The sequence below is a fragment of the Lissotriton vulgaris genome, unplaced genomic scaffold (genome assembly GCF_964263255.1).
Source record: "Lissotriton vulgaris unplaced genomic scaffold, aLisVul1.2 SCAFFOLD_620, whole genome shotgun sequence".
In the NCBI taxonomy this organism is placed as follows: domain Eukaryota; kingdom Metazoa; phylum Chordata; class Amphibia; order Caudata; family Salamandridae; genus Lissotriton; species Lissotriton vulgaris.
The window spans coordinates 248814-272756 of NW_028253177.1; positions in this window are offsets into that span (position 1 = coordinate 248814).

Sequence of the window (23943 nt, forward strand, 5' to 3'; positions counted from 1 at the left end):
ATATCCACTTGCAGCGTGCTGCCTTATTATTTATACATTCAACAACAGTCATATTGTCGGACCAAAATACCACAGAGCGATCTCTGAACTCGTCCGGCCATGCCATCAGAGCCACAAAAATAGGGAATAGCTCGAGGAAACCAATGTTACTTGTGAGACCGCTGGTGTGCCACCATATCGGCCATGTTCGCGCCGACCATCGCTTACCGAAAATGGCGCCAAATCCCACGCTCCCCGCCGAGTCAGTCCACAAACCTAGCTCGTCCGAAGACGCTGGCAGCTTGTTCCACACTACTCGACCGTTGAAGTCCGCCAGGAATGCCAACCAAATGCTCATGTCCTGGCGAACCTCTGCAGACAGTCTCGTGCGGTGGTGTCCTTCTTTGAGACCGACCATAGCCTGTGCAATAGAGCGTGAAAAGGGGCGGGCCATTGGTATCACCCTCAGGGCAAAGTTAAGCTGACCCACTGCCTGTTGTAACTGAAGCAGGGTCACTTTCTCCTTACTAAGGCACAGTTCCAGGGAAGCCCTAAATTTCGCTATTTTTCCTACCGGCAAACGGAAACATCCCTCCACAGAATCGAGCTCAATCCCCAGAAACTCGAGTGAAGTAGATGGTCCCACCGTCTTATCTGGTGCCAATGGCACCCCGAATTCCCTCATGAGGATGCAAAAGTCCTGTAGCGCCTGCGCACATGTTGTGTCGCCGGCTGCCCCCAAGAACAGAAAATCATCTAAGTAATGCATAACATGGCTATGCCCAGTGGCCTCAGTGAACGCCCATTCCAAAAAACAGCTGAATTTCTCAAAATAAGCACAAGAGATGGAGCAACCCATTGGCATGCATCTATCCATGTAGTAACGTCCTTGGAACACAAAGCCTAACAGACGCTGATCCAGGGGGTGTACCGGGAGCAACCGGAACGCCGACTCGATATCTGACTTCGCCATCAGCGCTCCGGGCCCCAGGCGATTCAACATGGTGACGGCATCATCGAAGGATGCGTACCGCACCGAACAAACTCCTGGGTCAATCGCATCGTTCACCGAGAGACCCTTCGGTGCTGACAAGTTATGGATCATCCTAAATTCCCCTGGGTCTTTTTTGGGGACTACTCCCAACGGGGAACTGACAAAATTTGTTACTGGAGGGTGCTGGTATGGGCCCGCCACCCGGCCCAGGGAAACTTCTTTTTCAATCTTCTTCTCTACCACCGCTGGATTATGCCGAGCCGATAATTGGTTTCTACAAAGTGATTCCCCACGAAAATCCCCCGCCGGGATGCGGAAACCATATAAGAATCCGTTCCTCAACACCCCAGCGGAGACATGATCAGGGTGTTTGTTTAGCCAGGGGATTATTGCCATGATATCAACGGGGGTAGGTAACGGTACACAGTGGTCCCCCTCAGTCTTGTTTGGACCCTCCTTTACCTCCCGACCCGCCATTTTTGGATCTGCACAAACTTTCCGGGTGCGAGGAATTCCCACAACCCGCACACGCATGCCTGAACTTACATGCCCCTTGCGGTCTGGAGCAGTTACCTCTATTAAAGCTCCAACAGACCCCCCGTTTTCCCCCATTCCCCCCGGTCTTTGGTTGGTGATCGCCACCGGCGCCCGCTCGAAAGGGCACCGCCGGCTGTTGGCGGGAAAGCCCCGTCCCATTCCCGCCTGGCGAGGACGTCTTTGTCGCGCCCGGCAGGAGCTGCTTCCGCCAAGAAGTCGAGTCGAGACAATCCCACGTCAGAGATGAATCGTACTCTTTGGCCTTACGGAACTTCATGTCGTAACCCATCCATTCGTTCCCCTCATATGTTTCATAAAATCCATTATACGTGCCTGATAACAAGATAATTCGGGTAATACCTCGGGCTTACGCTCCCCAATAATTGCAGTAAACATCGCAAAGGCCTTGGCCCAATTTGTTATAGTCTCATCCACCCTGAATCCCGCCATCTTGGCTCGCCAAACACTCGGGTGCCACAAATCTTTCTGCGCCTTAGCATACTCCATCTCGCGATGGTCAGTTAACAGAGAAAACATATTAACATACTTGTCAGCCCAAATTAATTCTTTCGTGGCCAACGGGATATGTTGAACCACTCTCTCCCGTCTTGAGGGCAATGAGCCCTCCCCCGCAATTGGCAATGCCTGCTTACCCGGTTCGGTTGACGTTCCCGCTGTTTTTTCCACGCCAGCTGCCGGTCCTTCCGGGGTTACCTGTGGGGGGACAAGAGGGAGATTCGCCTTTGCGGCATCTCGCGACTGCCGCAACTGCTGAATTAGTAACCTGGCCTCTGCGGCCGTGTCTCCAGGTGCCGTAGCACCCCCTGTTTTCCTGCCGAGCCATGCGGCCAACTGGGCGGCCAATTCAGGCGGCATGTCCTCCTCGCTAGCGGGCGTAATCACAACCGGAATCGGCTGACCCGCGTCTGGAAGTACCGGGGCCTCGACCGGAATGGCAGGGCTCACCGGGGGTACCTCGGGGACCGGGACCTCCCCCCCTGGAGCCCTATTCCTGACCCGCTTCCCCCTACCCTCCGGGGCAACCCCCGGCAATGCCAGGCCTATTACCTTCTTTGGTTTACCCGGATTGTTCATCGCAGCCATCTGCTTCTTCATGTTCGCCATATCTCGACCGAGGGCTGGGACCATACCAACGTTTCGTTCGATCTTCGCCATTCTGCTCACCAACATCCGGAGCATCTGGTCAGCCTCGGACTTCTTTCCTGCCTTCTTGCCAGACATTCCTTTCGAGTAGTCGCTCTAAGACGATCAGAAACGGTCCTAGATCTTTTAGCCTCGAAGTCGCTGAAAGAGAGATGGGCATTGAAACGGGTCCCTTCCTATTCCTGTAGTCATGTCCTTTACTTTTCAGGCAAATACACTCTTTGATTTCTAAATATTGAGTGTAAAAGTGTTAAGGTAACCATGTTGTTCCAGTTAATATTACACATGCTTTACTTAATCTTGCATTCCCTATAATTGTTTGCTTTTCCAGGAGGTTATTACTTTTTTTTTCAGGCAGTATATTGCTCTTGCCGAGTGCATAATTTGAAATGAGTCGCATCCAGGTGTTTATAGCGGGGCAAAATTGGGTTGTAGCTATAGGCAGTGCACGTTTTTCTCAGTGAACAAGTATATACATAATAGGGGCCATGCCCAAATTACTCTCAAATACCAGGGCAATAACATCAATGATGTAAAATCACAAAAGAATGGTATGGAGGGATCAATCAAAAACATTTATTTCCAGCCAGAGTATAATTAATTACCCTGCTAATCTCTATTCTTATGAAGGACAAATTAATTTCTGCTATTACAGCTTGTGTACGTTTCAAGTGACGGGAAAAGAAACACAGTATAGTCACAACAAACTAATACATATACAGTTTTCATATATACACACTGTACACATCTTTACACAAACAATTAAATCACACTCATATATATGATACACTACATATATACAATATATACAACATATACAACATATATCAAACACATACATATATCATAAATCAAAAAAAACAATAAATCAATGATTGGTTCCCCTACTGTGAACAAAACAAACAGCTTGTATACTCTTAAATCAGAGCAATACACTATAAAGTAGTCCTTACTGCACCAGAGGAATAACACCTTAAAAGATATTCAGGTGGTGCTTTACTTTATTCACAAAATTCTACGTGATGGGGCTCCTTTTTCTCAGTGGGGCAGTATGGTGTTCAGTGGGGGTGAGAATTTGGCTCTATGGCCAGAGATGCCGAATTTGGAACTGGTGAACCAGGTTCAGCATTCATTACCAGACCATTCTCCTGAGGGAGCATATTCCCATGCTAGACCTTAGAAGGCCCCACTGGACCTTGGTAGCCCTAGTGTCTTAGCACCAGCAGGTGGACCCTAGCAGTGGCAGGTATGGGTTGACCTTAAAGGTTACCACAATCTATACCGAAGTTCACCTCCAGTCTTGCAGGCAGGCCAATGAAGCAGCACACGCTATAGCGACAGTGACTTTGGCACTGAGGTCACATAACCCTTGAGGCCAGGCCACCTCACCCATTGGTGCCTCCATTGGCCTTGTTTTAGCAGTGGTAGGGCAACTCGTCAGAAATAGACAATGCAGGATTTGCACCCACACCAAACTAAGTTTGCAAACTTCACGGTCACTCTGCTTCAGACACAAGCACTTTTAACATCTGCTTGTGCATTAGGGTTTGTGTATCGTTTTAATCCACAGTAACAAGATCTTCAATTGTGGGGTACATCAAACGCTCTCTTTTCTACTTAGGCATATCTGTCTACTTGGGTAACATAGCTTAAAAACATTGCCAAAATCAAAAGCTCTGATTAAACACTTATAAGGTCCCAAAGGTGAGACCTATTGGCTATGCCATTGCTTGTTAATACATGTAAGTTACCCCTATGGTAGGCCCTGGGTAGCCCTAAGAGCAGGGTGCAGTATTTAAAAAGTTGGGCATGTGCTTTTACGTTTTACATGTCCTGGCCATGAAAAGCTCTTACGTTTGTTTTTTACTACAGCGCAGCCTATCTCTCTCTCGTAGGATAACATTGGAGTTGCTGTGTTACATTTTAGAAGTGTAATTTCCCAATGGGAAGAGATGTTTGGTTCAAGTTTGATGTCTCTGGAATCCTAATTTAAAATCCTAGCTCATGTTGAAGTTGAATTTTAAATTACAATTCTGAAAATGACACTTTTAGAATGTTACCATAAAAATTAATGGGGTTGCCCCATGTCCATCAGAACCTGGGTATCTAATGATATTGGCTACAATGTGTTCAGTTAGGTGTCGCAATTGTTTGAATGAAAAGACAGTTCTAGAATACATCACCAAGGTATGCAGATCAATATATGGTCTGGAAAATTAATGAAACAAAACACACAACATATTGTATTTATTTATTTTTATTTATAGAGTTTTGTATAGCGCGAACGTGACCCAAGGGTATCAGAGCGTTTCACAGTTACATGTGTTACAGTTAGAGTACAATGGTATAGAAGTGTTAATATATATTAGAGTCCGGTATATGTCTTTCTTAGCAGTTTCAACAATAACACATTTAGGATCTGTTTAGTGTACAAAGGTGTACCTCTAATCCTCTCCGAATGATCCCGATGTGTATTGCCATTAAGTTCTACATCAGGATTCCAGAGTAGTACTGATGGAAAGTCTTGCCTAAGGGAGGAACTTGTTCATTAGGAAGATCTCCGCTTCCCTCTTGAATGTTGCCGTGTTTGGAATTTTTCTAATGTTTGGAGGAAGTGAGTTCCAGATTCTTAATTCAAGACCTTCCTGAATCAACGCTCGGCGACGGGAGGTAGTGTCTGTCCTCCGCGCATGTGCAGTTGTTCACCCAAGGCCTCTGTAACCCGTGCTCCGCCGCAGTTGTGATCCACAGGCCCTCTTTAATCCGTGGTAGGCTGTGTTAATTCAAGACCTTCCTGAACCAGCGCTCGGCGGCAGGAGGCTGTGTCTGTCCTCAGCGCATGCACAGTTGTTCATCCACAGGCCCTCTTTAACCCGCGCTCCGCCCTGGTAGGCTGTGTCTGTCCTCAGCGCATGCGCAGTTGTCATCCACAGGCCCTCTTTAGTTCAGTCCTGGTGTTACGAAAAGGCCTTAGAAAGCTCAGCAGGGCCAGCCAAGGCTGCCAGACCCACAACAGGGACCACAGCACCCATATTAAACCCCAGGTGCGGTCATGAGATGGAAAGATTGAATACCTAATTATTGTATAGCTAAACATGAACAACAAACATTGGCATAGCCAGTAGGTCTCGCTTTTGGGACCTTACAAGTATTTAGTTATGCAGCACAATATCCTTGGTGCAACAACATCAACTGTTGCATGGCTAAACACGTATAAGTGTTTGCAATAGAAATGTCATCATACACTGCGGCAATGCATATCACTCACTGCTGTAATGAACTAGCACACACGAACTGCACCTGATAGATCTTCGCCGGGGATGAGGCTCTGCCCAGCCTACCATGACGCTTCGTGATGTTGTATGTTTGTCCTTGTATGTTGTGCTGAATAAAATACTTTAAACCTAAACACGTATAAGGTCCCAAAGGCGCGACCTATTGGCTATGCCAATGCTTATTTTCATTGGTTCCTGTTTGAGCCTTTTAGAGATGCATGCTTCTGTTTCGTCCTCGAGTCTAACTACTTGCGCCTTTTGTTGATCTAGGTCACAGGTACTCACAAACATTTTCCCGGAGGCCGCAAAGTTTGGTCTATGGTGTGACCGAGGGCCGCACTGATGCCAGCTGGGTGTAAAGTCAGGGTAGGGAAACAAAGCATGTATATCTAGTGGCTGCCTTTAAGAATGAAGGTGTTCCTAAAGTTAAGGGCCTAGTTACTTCCTTTTCCTAACTGCAATTAACCTTTAAATAAGTGTTTGCTGTATATGTACGTTTCTTTTTCATGTTAGTTCTGAGTCAAGTAAACGGCAGCCCAGTGCTGCTGCTGCCCAGGGGTCAGCATGTAAAGATCTGGAGGGCCTTATGCGGCCCGCGGGCCATACTTTGAGTATCACTGATCTAGATCCTCCCTGCGACCGCCCCAAAAAGGGGTCGGGGTTGAACCAGGGCCGCTGTATCTCCTTTGCTCTCGGTGGTCCCATGGGAGTAAAAGCTGCTCATTCTGCTAATCCTTCCCTAACTTTCCAGAAGTGTCAGAGCAGACAGGCTCGCTGAGTCATTCTTGGTTACTGAGCGAGTCTGTTACATTTTTGCAACATTTATTCAGCGAGTCTGTTTATTCCTAATGGTATGGTGACAAGAGGCTCAGATCAGACTCTTCCTGTTTCTCTTGCTAAGCCATAGCACGTTCATCGGGGGGAGTGGGAGGGGTAGAGCTGGGGCTGCCCTTCAAGATGCTCCCACCCTGCACAGCTCAAGAAGCTGCCATGGCTTAACAAGAGACACAGGAAGAATCAGAGAAACTGACACAGGTCACACACACAGTACCAGAGAGTAATAACTGATAACTTGCTTGTTTGCACTGTCTTTTTAAGCCAGAGTATTTTGAATGATTGAATGTATCGCTTTTAAAATTACTCTGAATGCTTCTAAGACAATCACATTTTAAATGTAAAACTTTTTTGAAACAAATGTTTTTTTTAAACTGAAATTAATTGAATGCTCACTCCCTGTGGGGAAGCCTGACTTACTTACGTCGAACAGTAGAACGGGAGTTGGGCGGGGCAGGACCAGTGAGCACAGCTGAGAGGACTCCCCTCGTGGGGAGCGAGGGACAGGTCAGCGCTCTAGTAGTTAAGCAAAAGCCTACTTATGGTGCCCGCAGCACAGACGCGCAGCGATACGCTGTGAGCGTGCCTTAGGCAAGCTCGTCTGCGTCCGGACATGGTCAAGGGCAAGGAACCATGCGGATTCGTCCCAGAAAACGGTAAGCTCATCACATGTGATAGAGCAGTATTACTCTCATTGAGATACTCGGGTAGAGCCCATTGTGAGATGACTCTAGCGCCAACAAGCTTGATAGGGAAGAAGATGTCATGCCCTATCTGTCGGACTAAGTTTAACTCAGGCAAGATTGAAGGGCCACTACAACTAGATAGGCTCACAAGGAATGAGCAATGGGAAATGGGGCTTATTAACAGTAGATCCTTGCCAGCACACACCACAGAAATCATAATGCTAATAGAGAATGAAGAACTTGACATTCTCTTCGTTACTGAAACGTGGTTGAAAGACTGGTCCGCCCCTGACATAATCCAAGGACTAACCCCAGATTTCCTTATCCAAAGACAAGAAAGGATGGGAAAAACGAGAGGCGGGGTAGCAATCATTTACAAAAACGACTATGAAAGCATGATATCGTCCATTACCACCACCAACAGTGAAACTGCACAATTCAGCCTAAAACATCGGCTACTAACTCGTTTTCAGGCACACTGCTCTATAGACCCCCAGGAACCCCCACTCCATTCCTAGAGGAATTTCCCAGCTTAATAGCAGACATGGTGGCCAGCAAGAGCTCCATTACATTATTGGGGGACTTTAACTTCCATCTGGATGAACCTGATAATACCACAGCAGTTAGATTAATTCATGACACGGAGGCCACGCAACTGAAACAACTGATAAACACAAGCACCCATGTAAAGGGTACCATACAGGATGCCATTTTTAGGTCTCGCATAAGCAGCGCGCATGCGTTGCCTAGGAGGACCTTTAGCCGTCGTTCTGCTCTTTTTGGAAGCACATAATCGTGCTTGTGGCGGCATCCGCCTTGCGGGAGCAAGGAGGGGCGCGCCACAAGCATGAGTGTGTGCTTCCAAAAAGAGCTGGCTGCGAGTGCACGCATGCTGACATTCTAACGTGCCGCAAGTGCACGCAGGCACTACTTGCATCTTCAAATGGCACTTGCTTTAACAAATCTCATCAAAGATTGCTCCTACAGGGCTCTGCACTGAGCACCACACTTTTTAATATTTACATGCATCCTCTTACAGGGATTGTACAAGAATTTGGTCTATCTAGTGTTGTACGCGGACGATACACAACTTGTATTATCAGTGACGAACTGCCCCCACTCCCTACACAGCAACCTAGGGCCGTGCATGACACAAATAGCTGAATGGATGTGTAAATAGTCCCTTAAACTGAATGGGGATAAAAATGAACTTATGTTCCTGGGAAACAAAACAGTCCCCAGGAATCTTATAAGCTGGCCTACTCAGTTGGAAGAACGACCAACCCCCAAGACTGCCATCAAAAACCTGGGAATCTGGCTAGACAAAAATGTAAGCATGGAGATCCAAGCAACGAAACTTTCAGGCCAATGTTTTGGCTTACTCCATATGCTTCCTAAGATTCTCCCCATCCTACCTGAACAATCTCGTAGAATTGTGATCCAAGCATTAATCGTGTCACAGCTGGACTAGGGGAACTTGCTGTATCTGGGCACACCAAAATGTGTCTTTAACCGGTTGTAGGTAGTGCAGAATGCCGCAGCAAGAACCCTGCTACAAATCCCGAAACAGCAGTCGGCCAGGGCAGCCCTGAGGACACTTCACTGGCTTCCAGTCCAGGCGAGGATCAAGTTCAAGGCACTGGGTATCGCCCACAGAGCCATGAATGACAGAGGACCGGTCGTAATCAAAAACACACTATACACCGAGTAGGACCCTAAGGTCATCAGAGGATCTTCTTATGCAACAGGGCAGAACAAAAAGAGCAAGATGGGGAGGAAGGCCCTTCAAGCACTTGGTACCTAAAATGTGGAACAGACTACCCAGGGACATGCGCATGATAACCAACGAATTAGCATTCAGGAAAAGACTCAAAACATTGCTCTTTCCCTAAAAACTCCCGATCTCAGGCACCTTGACTTAGACCACCGTAGTTATGTTTCTCTTAGCGCTGGGAAGCCTAAGGGCAGCTATGCACCTTACAAATACATAAACATCTTCTCTGAGCCTCTTGTCACAATGCATTTAAGAATAAACAGACTCACAGAAGAAATGTTGCAAAAATGTAACCAATTCACTCAGTAACCAAGAATGACTCAGCGAGCTTGTCTGTTCTGACACTTCTGGAAAGTTAGGGAAGGATTAGCAGAACAAGCTGCTTTTACCCAGAGCAGTGAATGAAAGTCTGCGCATAAAAAGCAAGTTGCATTGCTATATTGTTTAGACAAAGAAGGTTCAAAACAATATTGCACTTTGCCATGATTAGAGTGTGAAGCATGATAATGCAAAACAATATGCAGTTCGACGTTACAATATGAATACTTGACACCCTTCATTTAATTCATTCTGTCCTGAGAGGTCCTGACAGTCTGGGGGAAGGAGGGCGTCCATGTTTTTTGCAAGGGGGGAGTGGGGGAGGGCGCAAGTTTTGTTACACAACTGACCTGCACATAAACTTAATACACAAAAAGTTGTGAGCCAGCTCTTGTCACTGTACCTCTCAGAGAACCCCGAACTTGGAAATGAATTATCTACTAGCTGCAGGAACATGAGTTATCCACAGACCACTGTCAGGGAAAGCCATAAGCAGCAGCTAACTTAAAGAAACACTTCTAATCCCATTCAAGAATGAGAGAACTGAAAGTAGCCTATTCAATCCCAATCCAAAAGACTTTATTCGGATAGCAACATATTCATAAAAATAACACATGTACAGGATAAAAACCATTAGAAAACTATATAGATAGCAATGTCCAATCCATAATGTAGCAAAATACAGTAAACCTAGGTAAAGTGCAAATTGTGAATAGTACTATATGAATGACTTCATAGATCGCACATAGATTTCCGTGCATCCGTAGCTACTCTCAAAATGGTGCCAATGTGCAAGATCAATTCAACATTGTCCAATTTAAATTTGCAGTCAAGAGCGTCTGTTAAATTAATAGGTGACAATTTTTTTAAAATACAGAATTAACAACCATTGTGCATATTTCGTATAGTATTTCTAAAGACTAAAAAGTGTAAAAGCGTTTGACTGCTGTGACCATCACATGGACATGGCAGGGAGTCAAGTTTTGCGTTATACCCATAGGGAAAACAAAGCAAATATCTTACTGTCCCAGCTCTTAGACGGAATAGGAGGCCTCTCTCCCATTGGGACATCGGTAGTGCGATATCACTTGGTAGACAATGCGCAGGGTACTCAATGGATATAAATGTTGTGACAGTTTTTTTATTCAATTCCCTTTCTAGTCTTTTCACTCTATAAAGTGCGTACAATGCTGTCTTTAAAACTTTTTTGTCCATTGTTACAGCTGTGTTTGAATTGGCAAACAGTCTACCAAGGTTAACGCTTTCCAGACTCTTGACTACCCCAGGAAGCCATGGAATATCCATCTCTTTCTCACAGCGAAGACTATCATCTATTATGTCCCTTGTGAGAGAAGCCTCGGGATTCTTCATTATGGATAGCCAAAATAGTGCGGGGTGGGCCCTTATGATGTCTTCAATGTATCCTAATTTCAGTTCGCCTTGACATATGTACAAAGAGGTGGAGATTGGAGCGCCCAAGAGTTTTCTACAAAATCTATTTTCCTCTGATTGGATGCAAGAACATTTGGCAACACTCCATATCTCTGCCCCATAGGTAGCTATTGGTACTCACAGGATCTTAAAAATCTTTAAAAGGGCTGGAATTGTTCCCGATCTTTTAGGGCAGAGGAGACTGAGGATTGAGTTAAAAGCCATTGAGAACTTACTTTTACCATATGCCAAGTGTTCCCACCAGGTGCCGATCGCAGCGAAGACCATTCCCAGATAAGGGAAAGTAGCAGTGCAAGTTAATTTTTGGTCACCAACAGAGATAACATTTAAAGGACATTTCCTTGGCCCACAAGGCATTATAAAAGATTTCTTAAAATGTGTACATAAATCTAGGCCGGACATAAAATCTGTGAAACCTCGAACTAAAGTGTGTAGTGCATTTGGTGTGCGACCAATTAAAACTGCATCATCTGTGTATAAAAGCACTGGGAGAGGTTTGCCTTGAATTCTGGGAACATCATTAGTTAGTGGGATCAGTGATTTCTGTAAATTGTTTTTATGTATGATAAATAGGAGGGGGGCCAGAACACACCCCTGTCTGACCCCTCTAGCTACACTGATGTCATTGGAATCTTCTCAGGTCCGTATGGAGATAGGCAAAAAACATGAACAAGGGCCTCATCCAGTCCATTTTCTAAAAGGATGGGCCATAGACGGGACCAATTGACAAAATCGAAAGCTGAGGACAGGTCCATAAAAGCGAAGTAAAGTGGCGAGTGCTGTGCAAAAGTGTACTTCCCTATGATCAAATTAAGATTAAGACATTGCTTGTTCTTGCCAACTTTACCCCTGAAACCTAGTTGGCATTGTTCTAAAATCGGATTGTCCTCTGTCCAGGTTAACATTTTTGTGTATAAAACTCTGCCTAAAATTTTAAGGGTGTTATCTATGAGGGAGATCGGTCTGTAGCAACAAGGTTGTGTGCAATCGCCCTTTTTAAAAATGGGAACAATCGTGCTGGTACACCATGTCTTAGGCAGTGGGGCATTGGTTAGAATATTACAAATATTTAACAACAGTGGGGCCCAAAAATCTGGTTTATATTTAAGAAATATGGCAAACTCATCTGGCATTATACTTGAGGTATATCGATGATATACTGGTAGTGTGGAAAGGGTCAGAAGAAATGTTACGAAAACAACTTCATGAGTTGAATAATTGTCATGCCTTCATTAAATTCACATATACTATCAGTGCAGAAAAGATAAGCTATCTTGATATTATGATTGCGAGAGAAGGGAACACACTTGTGACAAGCGTCTTTAAAAAGACAACAGACAGAAATAATGCGTTACATTTTGACAGTTTTCACTCAGAATCACTAAAAAGACATTTACCATTGTCACAATTTATCAGGGCAAGGAGAATTTGTTCAAACGAAGAACAAGGGTTTGAGACCATCATGAGAATGCGTGGAGAATACAAAGTACGGGGGTACCCAGACTCAGTTTTAGATCAAGCAGAGAACAGAGTAAGAGTCATGCCTAGATCATCTTTGTTGGAAAAGAGAGTAAGGAGTAAAAGTAGAAGGGAAGTTTACGTATTGAAATTTTCCACAGCCGCAGCGGCTATAAAAAAATGCATAAGGAAACGATGGGAAATAATTGAGCAAGAACCTGACTTTCAACAGGTATTTCTAGATAAACCCTTATTTGCTCATTCCAGATCAAAGAATATCAAGGAGGTATTAAAAGGTCGTAGGTATGAAATGACAGACTTAGGTCAACAAGCATTAGAAATGCAATAGGTCTCGCAGCATTAGAGTTAGTGCTTTTAGAATTGTTTATGGGTTTTTTTGTAAATCTTTAGCATGAGGTTGAGGGTGAGTGAGGGTGAGTGAGGGTGAGGGGTTGAGGGTGAGTGAGGGTGAGGCTGAGGGGTTGAGGGTGAGGGTGAGTGAGGGTGAGTGAGGGGTTGAGGGTGAGGGGTTGAGGGTGAGTGAGGGTGAGGGGTTGAGGGTGGGTGAGGGGTTGAGGGTGAGTGAGGGTGAGGGGTTGAGGGTGAGTGAGGGTGAGTGAGGGTGAGGGTGAGTGAGGGTGAGTGAGGGTGAGGGTGAGTGAGGGTGGGTGAGTGTGAGTGTGAGTGAGGGTGAGTGTGAGTGAGGGTGGGTGAGTGTGGGTGAGTGTGGGTGAGGGTGAGGGATTGAGGGTGAGGGGTTGAGGGTGAGTGAGGGTGAGGGGTTGAGGGTGAGTGAGGGTGAGGGGTTGAGGGTGAATGAGGGTGAGGGAGGGTAAGGGGTTGAGGGTGAGGGGTTGAGGGTGAGTGGGGGTGAGTGAGGGTGAGGGGTTGAGGGTGAGTGAGGGTGAAGGTGAGTGAGGGTGAGTGAGGGTGGGTGAGTGAGGGTGAGTGTGGGTGAGTGTGGGTGAGTGAAGGTGAGGGATTGAGGGTGAGGGGTTGAGGGTGGGTGAGGGGTTGAGGGTGAGTGAGGGTGAGGGTGAGTGAGGGTGAGGGGTTGAGGGTGAGGGGTTGAGGGTGAGTGGGGGTGAGTGAGGGTGAGGGGTTGAGGGTGAGTGAGGGTGAGGGGTTGAGGGTGAGTGAGGATGAGGGGTTGAGGGTGAGTGAGGATGAGGGGTTGAGGGTGGGGTGAGGGTGAGTGAGGGTGAGTGTGAGTGAGGGTGAGTGAGGGTGAGGGTGAGTGAAGGTGGGTGAGGGTGAGGGGTTGAGGGTGATTGAGGGTGAGGCGTTGAGGGTGAGTGAGGGTGAGGGGTTGAGGGTGAGGGTGAGTGAGGGTGAGGGGTTGAGGGTGAGTGAGGGTGAGTGAGGGTGAGGGGTTGAGGGTGAGTGAGGATGAGTGAGAGTGAGGGTGAGTGAGGTGAGGGGGTGAGGGTGAGGGGTTGAGGGTGAGTGAGGGTGAGGGGTTGAGGGTGAGTGAGGGTGAGGTGTTGAGGGTGAGTGAGGGTGAGGTGTTGAGGGAGAGTGAGGGTGAGGGGGTTGAGGGTGAGTGAGGGTGAGGGTTGAGGGGTGGGGGTGAGGTGAGGGTGAGGGTGAGGGTGAGGGGAGTGAGTGGTTGAGAACTGAGACAGCACCCTATAAAAACACAGGTCATATGGTCCCATACGTGCAAATGGAAATCTCACATGTCAGAAGAGTGTGCAGCCACCCAGGCCATTTTGGAAAGGGGTGGTGGGGAAACAAACCACTATTTACAAACGGGGAGCAATGCAATAGGTCTCGCAGCATTAGAGTTAGTGCTTTTAGAATTGTTTATGGGTTTTTTTGTAAATCTTTAGCATGAGGTTGAGGGTGAGTGAGGGTGAGGGGTTGAGGGTGAGTGAGGGTGAGGCTGAGGGGTTGAGGGTGAGGGTGAGTGAGGGTGAGTGAGGGGTTGAGGGTGAGGGGTTGAGGGTGAGTGAGGGTGAGGGGTTGAGGGTGGGTGAGGGGTTGAGGGTGAGTGAGGGTGAGGGGTTGAGGGTGAGTGAGGGTGAGTGAGGGTGAGGGTGAGTGAGGGTGAGTGAGGGTGAGGGTGAGTGAGGGTGGGTGAGTGTGAGTGAGGGTGAGTGTGAGTGAGGGTGGGTGAGTGTGGGTGAGTGTGGGTGAGGGTGAGGGATTGAGGGTGAGGGGTTGAGGGTGAGTGAGGGTTTGAGGGTGAGTGAGGGTGAGGGGTTGAGGGTGAATGAGGTTGAGGGAGGGTGAGGGGTTGAGGGTGAGGGGCTGAGGGTGAGTGGGGGTGAGTGAGGGTGAGGGGTTGAGGGTGAGTGAGGGTGAAGGTGAGTGAGGGTGAGTGAGGGTGGGTGAGTGAGGGTGAGTGTGGGTGAGTGTGGGTGAGTGAGGGTGAGGGATTGAGGGTGAGGGGTTGAGGGTGGGTGAGGGGTTGAGGGTGAGTGAGGGTGAGTGAGGGTGAGGGGTTGAGGGTGAGGGGTTGAGGGTGAGTGGGGGTGAGTGAGGGTGAGGGGTTGAGGGTGAGTGAGGGTGAGGGGTTGAGGGTGAGTGAGGATGAGGGGTTGAGGGTGAGTGAGGATGAGGGGTTGAGGGTGGGTGAGGGTGAGTGAGGGTGAGTGTGAGTGAGGGTGAGTGAGGGTGAGGGTGAGTGAAGGTGGGTGAGGGTGAGGGGTTGAGGGTGATTGAGGGTGAGGCGTTGAGGGTGAGTGAGGGTGAGGGGTTGAGGGTGAGGGTGAGTGAGGGTGAGGGGTTGAGGGTGAGTGAGGGTGAGTGAGGGTGAGGGGTTGAGGGTGAGTGAGGATGAGTGAGAGTGAGGGTGAGTGAGGGGTTGAGGGTGAGGGGTGAGGGTGAGTGAGGGTGAGGGGTTGAGGGTGAGTGAGGGTGAGGTGTTGAGGGTGAGTGAGGGTGAGGTGTTGAGGGTGAGTGAGGGTGAGGGGTGAGGGTTGAGGGTGAGTGAGGGTAGGTGAGGGGTTGAGGGTGAGTGAGGGTGAGGGTGAGTGAGGGGTGAGGGTGAGTGAGGGTGAGGGGTTGAGGGTGAGGGGTTGAGGGTGAGTGGGGGTGAGTGAGGGTGAGGGGTTGGGTGAGTGAGGGTGAGGGGTTGAGGGTGAGTGAGGATGAGGGGTTGAGGGTGAGTGAGGATGAGGGGTTGAGGGTGGGTGAGGGTGAGTGAGGGTGAGTGAGGGTGAGTGAGGGTGAGGGTGAGTGCAGGTGGGTGAGGTTGAGGGGTTGAGGGTGAGTGAGGGTGAGGGGTTGAGGGTGAGGGTGAGTGAGGGTGAGGGGTTGAGGGTGAGTGAGGGTGAGTGAGGGTGAGGGGTTGAGGGTGAGTGAGGATGAGTGAGAGTGGGGGTGAGTGAGGGGTTGAGGGTGAGGGGTTGAGGGTGAGTGAGGGTGAGGGGTTGAGGGTGAGTGAGGGTGAGGTGTTGAGGGTGAGTGAGGGTGAGGTGTTGAGGGTGAGTGAGGGTGAGGGTGAGGGGTTGAGGGTGAGTGAGGGTGAGGGTAGGTGAGGGGTTGAGGGTGAGTGAGGGTGAGGGTGAGTGAGGGTGAGGGTGAGTGAGTGGTTGAGAACTGAGACAGCACCCTTAAAAAAAAGGTCATATGGTCCCATACGTGCAAATGGAAAATCTCACATGTCAGAAGAGTGTGCAGCCACCCAGGCCATTTTGGAAAGGGGTGGTGGGGAAACAAACCACTATTTACAAACGGGGAGCAATGCAATAGGTCTCGCAGCATTAGAGTTAGTGCTTTTAGAATTGTTTATGGGTTTTTTTGTAAATCTTTAGCATGAGGTTGAGGGTGAGTGAGGGTGAGGGGTTGAGGGTGAGTGAGGGTGAGGCTGAGGGGTTGAGGGTGAGGGTGAGTGAGGGTGAGTGAGGGGTTGAGGGTGAGGGGTTGAGGGTGAGTGAGGGTGAGGGGTTGAGGGTGGGTGAGGGGTTGAGGGTGAGTGAGGGTGAGGGGTTGAGGGTGAGTGAGGGTGAGTGAGGGTGAGGGTGAGTGAGGGTGAGTGAGGGTGAGGGTGAGTGAGGGTGGGTGAGTGTGAGTGTGAGTGAGGGTGAGTGTGAGTGAGGGTGGGTGAGTGTGGGTGAGTGTGGGTGAGGGTGAGGGATTGAGGGTGAGGGGTGAGGGTGAGTGAGGGTTTGAGGGTGAGTGAGGGTGAGGGGTTGAGGGTGAATGAGGTTGAGGGAGGGTGAGGGTTGAGGGTGAGGGGCTGAGGGTGAGTGGGGGTGAGTGAGGGTGAGGGGTTGAGGGTGAGTGAGGGTGAAGGTGAGTGAGGGTGAGTGAGGGTGGGTGAGTGAGGGTGAGTGTGGGTGAGTGTGGGTGAGTGAGGGTGAGGGATTGAGGGTGAGGGGTTGAGGGTGGGTGAGGGGTTGAGGGTGAGTGAGGGTGAGTGAGGGTGAGGGGTTGAGGGTGAGGGGTTGAGGGTGAGTGGGGGTGAGTGAGGGTGAGGGTTGAGGGTGAGTGAGGGTGAGGGGTTGAGGGTGAGTGAGGATGAGGGGTTGAGGGTGAGTGAGGATGAGGGGTTGAGGGTGGGTGAGGGTGAGTGAGGGTGAGTGTGAGTGAGGGTGAGTGAGGGTGAGGGTGAGGGTGAGTGAAGGTGGGTGAGGGTGAGGGGTTGAGGGTGATGAGGGTGAGGCGTTGAGGGTGAGTGAGGGTGAGGGGTTGAGGGTGAGGGTGAGTGAGGGTGAGTGAGGGTGAGGGGTTGAGGGTGAGTGAGGATGAGTGAGAGTGAGGGTGAGTGAGGGGTTGAGGGTGAGGGGTTGAGGGTGAGTGAGGGTGAGGGGTTGAGGGTGAGTGAGGGTGAGGTGTTGAGGGTGAGTGAGGGTGAGGTGTTGAGGGTGAGTGAGGGTGAGGGTGAGGGGTTGAGGGTGAGTGAGGGTGAGGGTAGGTGAGGGGTTGAGGGTGAGTGAGGGTGAGGGTGAGTGAGTGGTTGAGAACTGAGACAGCACCCTATAAAAAACACAGGTCATATGGTCCCATACGTGCAAATGGAAATCTCACATGTCAGAAGAGTGTGCAGGCACCCAGGCCATTTTGGAAAGGGGTGGTGGGGAAACAAACCACTATTTACAAACGGGGAGCAATGTGCGTGCTCAACACACCCACCCCATCGGCCAAGGGTGCAGGATTCGCTGTCAGCCTGGAAGCAGGAGGGAGGTGGCGCCTTTAAATCTCCTGCAGCCTCCATGTTGTCAGATTCCAACTCAATTGACATTTTTCCTGCGTCAGAAGAAAGGTGGGGAATGGGGGATGGAGGGAGTGTTTCATGAGACCAGCCTTTGGCCACTAGGCTGCGGCCGCACACATTATCCCGGAGCTTCTTAGTGAGTGAGTAGCAGTAAGTAACTAAGTGTAATGTTGCTTACTTCCACCAAATGAGGACCGGGACCCAGGTTTGTAGGTTTGCAAGCCAGTTATTTATTCATAATTACTGTACGCAGAAACAGCGCCGAGTGTGCATACAGCGCTACCGCTCCGGGCACTCTCGCGCACTAATCCGCTGAGGCGTGTTGCGTCACACGCACGCCAACGGAAAGCTGGAGCGCACACTACACGAAGGTCACTTGCAAAGAGGGCTTTAAGCAACGTTCCTCCGTGGGAAGCACCGTCAAAGCATAACAAGCGCGATACCGCAAAGGCAGCCACATTTTTATTTTCCCATCGAGCTTTCACTTGAAGTTAAAGCTCGATGGGAAAATAAACACGCAGCTGCCTTTGCCAAAGCAGAATGAGGGGAAAAAAAGTGCATCCCATCTAATGAGGAAAAGAGTGTCACGCCGCCGGTAAAAGATCGAATCCCGGTGCGCGTGGCCAAAAGGACACATGGCAGCAGCAAGGAGGGACTGTTCCAGTTGTCCCCAACCATCAGAAGGGCCTGCTGCACTGCCGCCAGCAACCTGGGGCGTAGATATTGATCAGTGTTACGGGTTCATCGTAGATAAGAGCTGTAACGCCAACCCATCCTTGATCAGACCAAGTTTTCTTCAAAGGTAATGAAATATGATTCTTTATCAGTATGGCTAAATCCGCTCTTCTTTGCTTCATGTATAAGCCTTGCTTAGGGCCATCTGAAGCCTGTTCTTTCAATACCAATGCAATGAGGGCAACAAAGCCCCACAGTTTGTTATGCCTTCGCAAGTACTGAAGACAAGCCGGAGGGAAGAGAGGGGAGGGGGGAGGAGAAATGCGACACGGCGGGAAGGGGAGGGGGCGGAACGGGGGAGGGGGCGGAGAGGGGAGAGGTGCGACACGGCAGGCAGGCAGGGGAGGAGAGGAGGAGGGGGGAGGAGAGTAGGGGAGGCACGGCCTAGCGGCCGTGCAATCAAGTAGTGAGGGGGCGGAGCTGGGGGAGGCTGTGGAAGAGAGTAGGCAAGGCGACACGGCGGGAGGGGGCGGAGCGGGTAAACAAAGACGGACATGCACGCGCCCGTGACTTTTAAGGTCAATGCGCATGCGCATAAGCTTAATGCGCATGCGCATTGACCTTAAAAGTCACGGGCACTGCAAGGAATCGCCACGATTCCTTGCAGTGTAGATAAAGAGTGGATAACTCGCAATACTCTCGCCTTGCTCGATGCGCATGCGCATCGACAGGCGAGACCTAAAAAGGGATGATGAAATGTCAGAATTGTGGCCATTGTGGCAATGTACTGGTAGGAAATTCATTTGCCCACCCTCAAACAGGTAAAAACATAATTTTGAGACACACGTCGGACTGTAATTCAAGTGTTGTAGTATATGCAATAAAATGTCCATGTGGGCTTGTATATGTTGGACGCACCACAAGGAAGGTGAAGGTTCGAATGACCGAACATAAAAGTATGATTCGAACAAAGAACATGAAATCATGTTTGGCTGTACACTGGTATGAAAGAGGGCACACAATACCTCAATTTAAATTTACTGTGTTAGAAAGATTGGTGGAAAAACCACATGTTGACACAGTTAGACTGTTGGCACAAAGAGAAACTTATTGGATAAAGTCCCTTAGGACGCTGACCCCCTATGGTCTTAATGACAAGATTGAAATGATGTGCTTCTTGTAACTATTGTTGAAATATATGTGACTGATATATGTATCTGATTTTAATGTTATCATTGTATAATGAGTGTCATTAATATTCATGCTCACAAAATCTCACGGAGAACATTTGGTGATTTTTTAGAATTGTCTACTTACTGGAATGTAGAACGCGCAATTATTAGCTTTATTTTCATTTTTCATTCACGTTTTGTTTATGATGAGGACAAGTGTCTATGTGTTCCGTTTTTGCGAGTAGTACACACGCGCCCGCCATTTTGGATGAGGCTTAAGAAAACAGTAGTCCGTTTTTCATGTCTCCCACATTCTGACGCCATATACCGGCATTTTGCATGCGAGTCGGTCTAACGATAGAGCGGCACAACGAGAGCCTAGTGGAAGTTGTACGGAGTGTTAGTGATAGTTGGAGAAAGGTAAGATTGCTCATAACGATCTAGGATAATCACTCGGTTTAGCGTTAGATATTGAAGCACTAAGGGAGTTTTTCTTCCATTGTAGCACAGATACCGAGATACGCTAGAGGAATACAGTCTCTCGACAGTGGGATCAGAAAGACTGAGTAAGTAGCGGTCCCAATTACATTCAGACATTAGACATTCCACCACAAATCTAGCGAGCTAAGAGGTTTGTTTCTATGTTGTTTTCAGAATTTAGAGACTACGAATTTTGACCTTTGTCGACTTTATTGTGGTTATTGTAGGTAAGAGTGCACAGACACAGCTATTTGGATATTATGTTTGGATTTATCACTGGTTTGAATTTGGTTGTAATTTGCACGTTTTCTCACAAGCATGCAGGCAGTTATAGGTGCAGTTTGCACTTGGGTGTTCACTTGGTTTATAAGGTGACAGGCGACCTTTTGTGAACTTTTGCGAGCATGACGTTTAATCACACACCGGATGTGCTTTTGACCCTTGGAGATCTTCTGGTTCCTGTATATCACATAAGTAAAGCAACAGTTTAGTTGTGAATGTAAAGAGTACAAGATTTTTCTAGTAGATATATGACATATTTTTTGTTATTTATAGTGCATTCCCCTGACGAAGGTGCATACCGAAATGCATTGGGATATGTCTACATTTGTTTAATGATGGAGAGTTGTTTGAAGAATTCAAAATAACATATCTTCTGATGAAAAAGAAGAATAAAAACTACTTTGAAGAAAAGAAATACGACCACCGTTTTTGATGAGAGTTTATTATTATTTCACTTTGTGATTTGTATATGCTGGGTTACATTAGCAGTCTGATTTATAAGACGGCGGATATATTCTTGTTTGGATTGTTTGGTGAAATATAAGGCTGAAAATGTAATATGTTTAGTTCTGATTAAAAATGCATGCAAAATAAGAAAAAAGTAATCACGTACTAGTGAATAAGTGAACAGTGCTCCCCAAAACACAGGTTTCTGTGAATTCTTTCCTATATGTACCAACTTGACTTGGGGCTAGTCAAGATATGGGGCAGCACCAGGTTTAATTGTTTAGTTGTTGAAAGTGACACAAGTTGTTAAAATAAGGAGTGCATATCACGCAATATTGTTTCATATTGACCTATTCCTAGCACCACATTCTGTCTGAGGCATTGGAACTGGAGACATCCACAACGTTATTTGTATTGGGTTGTGGTCCCCAAAGATTGTGGCCAGAATTTTGGCTTTAAGCAAGCTTGCTTCTAAAGAGGGGGAGATAAAAACATAATCAATTGTAGATGAACAGCCCTGCGGTTCAGGGGGGCATTATCTTTTGTAGTTGCATCAATTTCCATAACATTAATTAAGTTAAGGGTGTTCAAATGGTCCATTAGCTCTCTACCCCATTGCATGTTTGTCTGCTGCTGTGTAAATATTCACTTGACCATGAGAAAGATAGATTAGCATTAAAATCGCCCCCCAGACAGATTCCTATTGACTTAAGAGTCTTTGGATTTTCCAATAGATGCAATAAAATTAAACACATTTATAAAATGCATATTTGGAACAGAATGAAAATCATTGTTATAAAAATTAATTATCCAAAAGGAAATTCCCCTATTAAATAATATGCCTTGAACATTATTGTTATCTGTATGTACAGTTTTTATGCATCCCCCTGTCTTAATATTGACCCAGATTGATAAACCCCCAAATGGTCGACCCTGCTTGGGGGTTGTTGCTAGGATATTATGGCATTCAAACCCCTCAATATGCAATTTTTTTGTGGCCCATGTTAAGTGAAAAAAAGGATATCTTGGTCTTTAATAAGTTGTACCCAATCTGGCTGGTGAAGTTTAGAGTACAACCTTGCAACTTTCCAGCTTAAGATACGGAGGTCTGAACTTGCTGAGGCCTTCGTTAGCATGGGGGGATAAGTTGGTTGTGGGAATAGTACACTCAGTTACTAGCAGGGCATGAGGTAACCTAATAGCAGAATCAGTATTTTCCTTTAATTCGGATACATGGGAGCTTCTATGCCTTGATAGCCAGTCCGCACATTTATTGCGAAGCTGGTCCCATGGCTCATGCGGATCCATCTTTAAAGTAGGTACTCCTGCCAGTACCAACACTTAAGGGCAAGCAGCGGGCGACAGACTCCGGACATCCTGATTAGCCATTGATACTTGGGGTGGCAGGAACATTAATGCACAAGGTACTAGACAAAATGTTCTGATTCTAGCCGTTGGTCCTGTTTAACCTATGAGCACCATCCCTGGTGGGGTTGGTATTTGAAATGGTTAGTGGTATAGGTGGGTGGGGGGGTGGAGGAGCCGTTTCTATCTATAGGCAATTGACGCTGCCCCTGGATTGATTGTATATCGGGTGAAGGGTGATTGCGGGAGCAGTACCTCTGGCGGTTTGCCACACAATTTCGGCATCTAAAATACTCATACCAACACCTATGCTATCGATGACCCTGCTTCCATCAACCTCTTTGATTTCAGCCACCTTTTCCCCCTCTGTCCCCTTAAAACGTTTGGCTACTAAACTAGCCATCGGCCTTCTTATCCAGGGTAGATGAAAAGAACTGCTGGGGAAAGAGTTGTGACCTCATTCTATGCCAATCTTTGGAGAGGAGCTGTGTCTCCTGGAGGAGGCACACATCTGCCTCCATGTTATCCAGCTAGGAAAGGATGGACCTCCTTTTATTGGGATTGTTGAGACCTCTCGCATTGAGAGTGAGAATTTTCAGTGTGGGCTGGGAAATAGCGTGTCATAGTGAGTGCACCAGCTTTGGCCAGTCTTTGGGTCCCTTTGATCCCTCTTCCCCCTGAGCTCCCAACGTCTGCCCGGCCTCCATTGAAGGGGTATTAGAGCCAGGTCCTGGTACAAAGCTATGGAGTGGGCCTGATATCTTAGTCGTTGCTTGTCCCTGGCAGCATGTAGTATACACTCTTTTAGTTTAAAGTCTGGAATGTAAGCCAAAATATCCGGTGGGGGCGCCCAGTATGTTCCTGAAGAGACCCTGCAGGTATTGTGTGATGTCTGGTCCTTCTTCTTTAGGGGGCACTCCCTTAACGCTGATGTTGTTTCGCCAAGCCCGATTCTCCAAGGCTTCTGTGTGTGCCGGAGTTCGCTATGTAGAGCCTTGAGCCAGAGTATCTCTTGCTGTAGATGCTCCACCTCCTCTTCCCGGGTTTGCTTCTGATCCTCGATGGAGGCAATGCGGTCCCCAATGGCATCGACGTCCCGCCTTATCATAAGGCGGGCGTTTATGCCGTTTGGGAACGTGTGGCCTCCATTGGTTATCTCCTTCATCTCCCCGCTATTTCCCTTTTCAGCGTCTGCAAGCATCTGCAAGTCGCCTCGTAATGCACCGAATAGCGACTCTAAAAAGGCGTGGGTAACTGGGGCTTCAGAGGTGTCCGCATCTTGGCTGATTTGTGTCGTTGGGGAGAGCCTCCCTTTTCCGCTGCCAGTCATCTGGAGCTTGGTCAGCATCTTTTTTAGATTCTGATCCTTCTTGCTTCTCGCTGAGGACATGGCTGCTATATCTCTTACCACATCACCAGACCGGCCTGCCTTGTCGTCGGGGTCCCAGCCCCAGTGGGTGGCTGTCACCGGGTTGTCCTCCAGCTGAGCTCCACTACGCTGTTGCATGATGGTGAGGGCCATAGTTGTCACTCCCTTTCAGTCTCTTCCGGGCCTTGCTGCCTTCAACCATCTGCTATTGCCCTGCTGGGCATCTGCTGCTTGTTCTCAATACTCTAAGCACTTTGCGCACAAACCTGCAGTGAATCCCCCTGTAGGCCAGCAGCCCTATCTGATCCTGGAGCACTAGATGTCTTTTTGGACCACTGCGGCTAATTCCTGCACCATGTGCTTGCAGGCCGTGGCCTCCGGTTTCCTCTGACTTAGCAGTCAGCTCCAGAGAGACTAATCCATGCCCTGGCCCCTCATCCATTGGCACCTTGTGATTCTTACAGCGTTACAGTTCATATCTAATTCTCCTTATTGGATTTTGTCGTTTTAGTGTCATT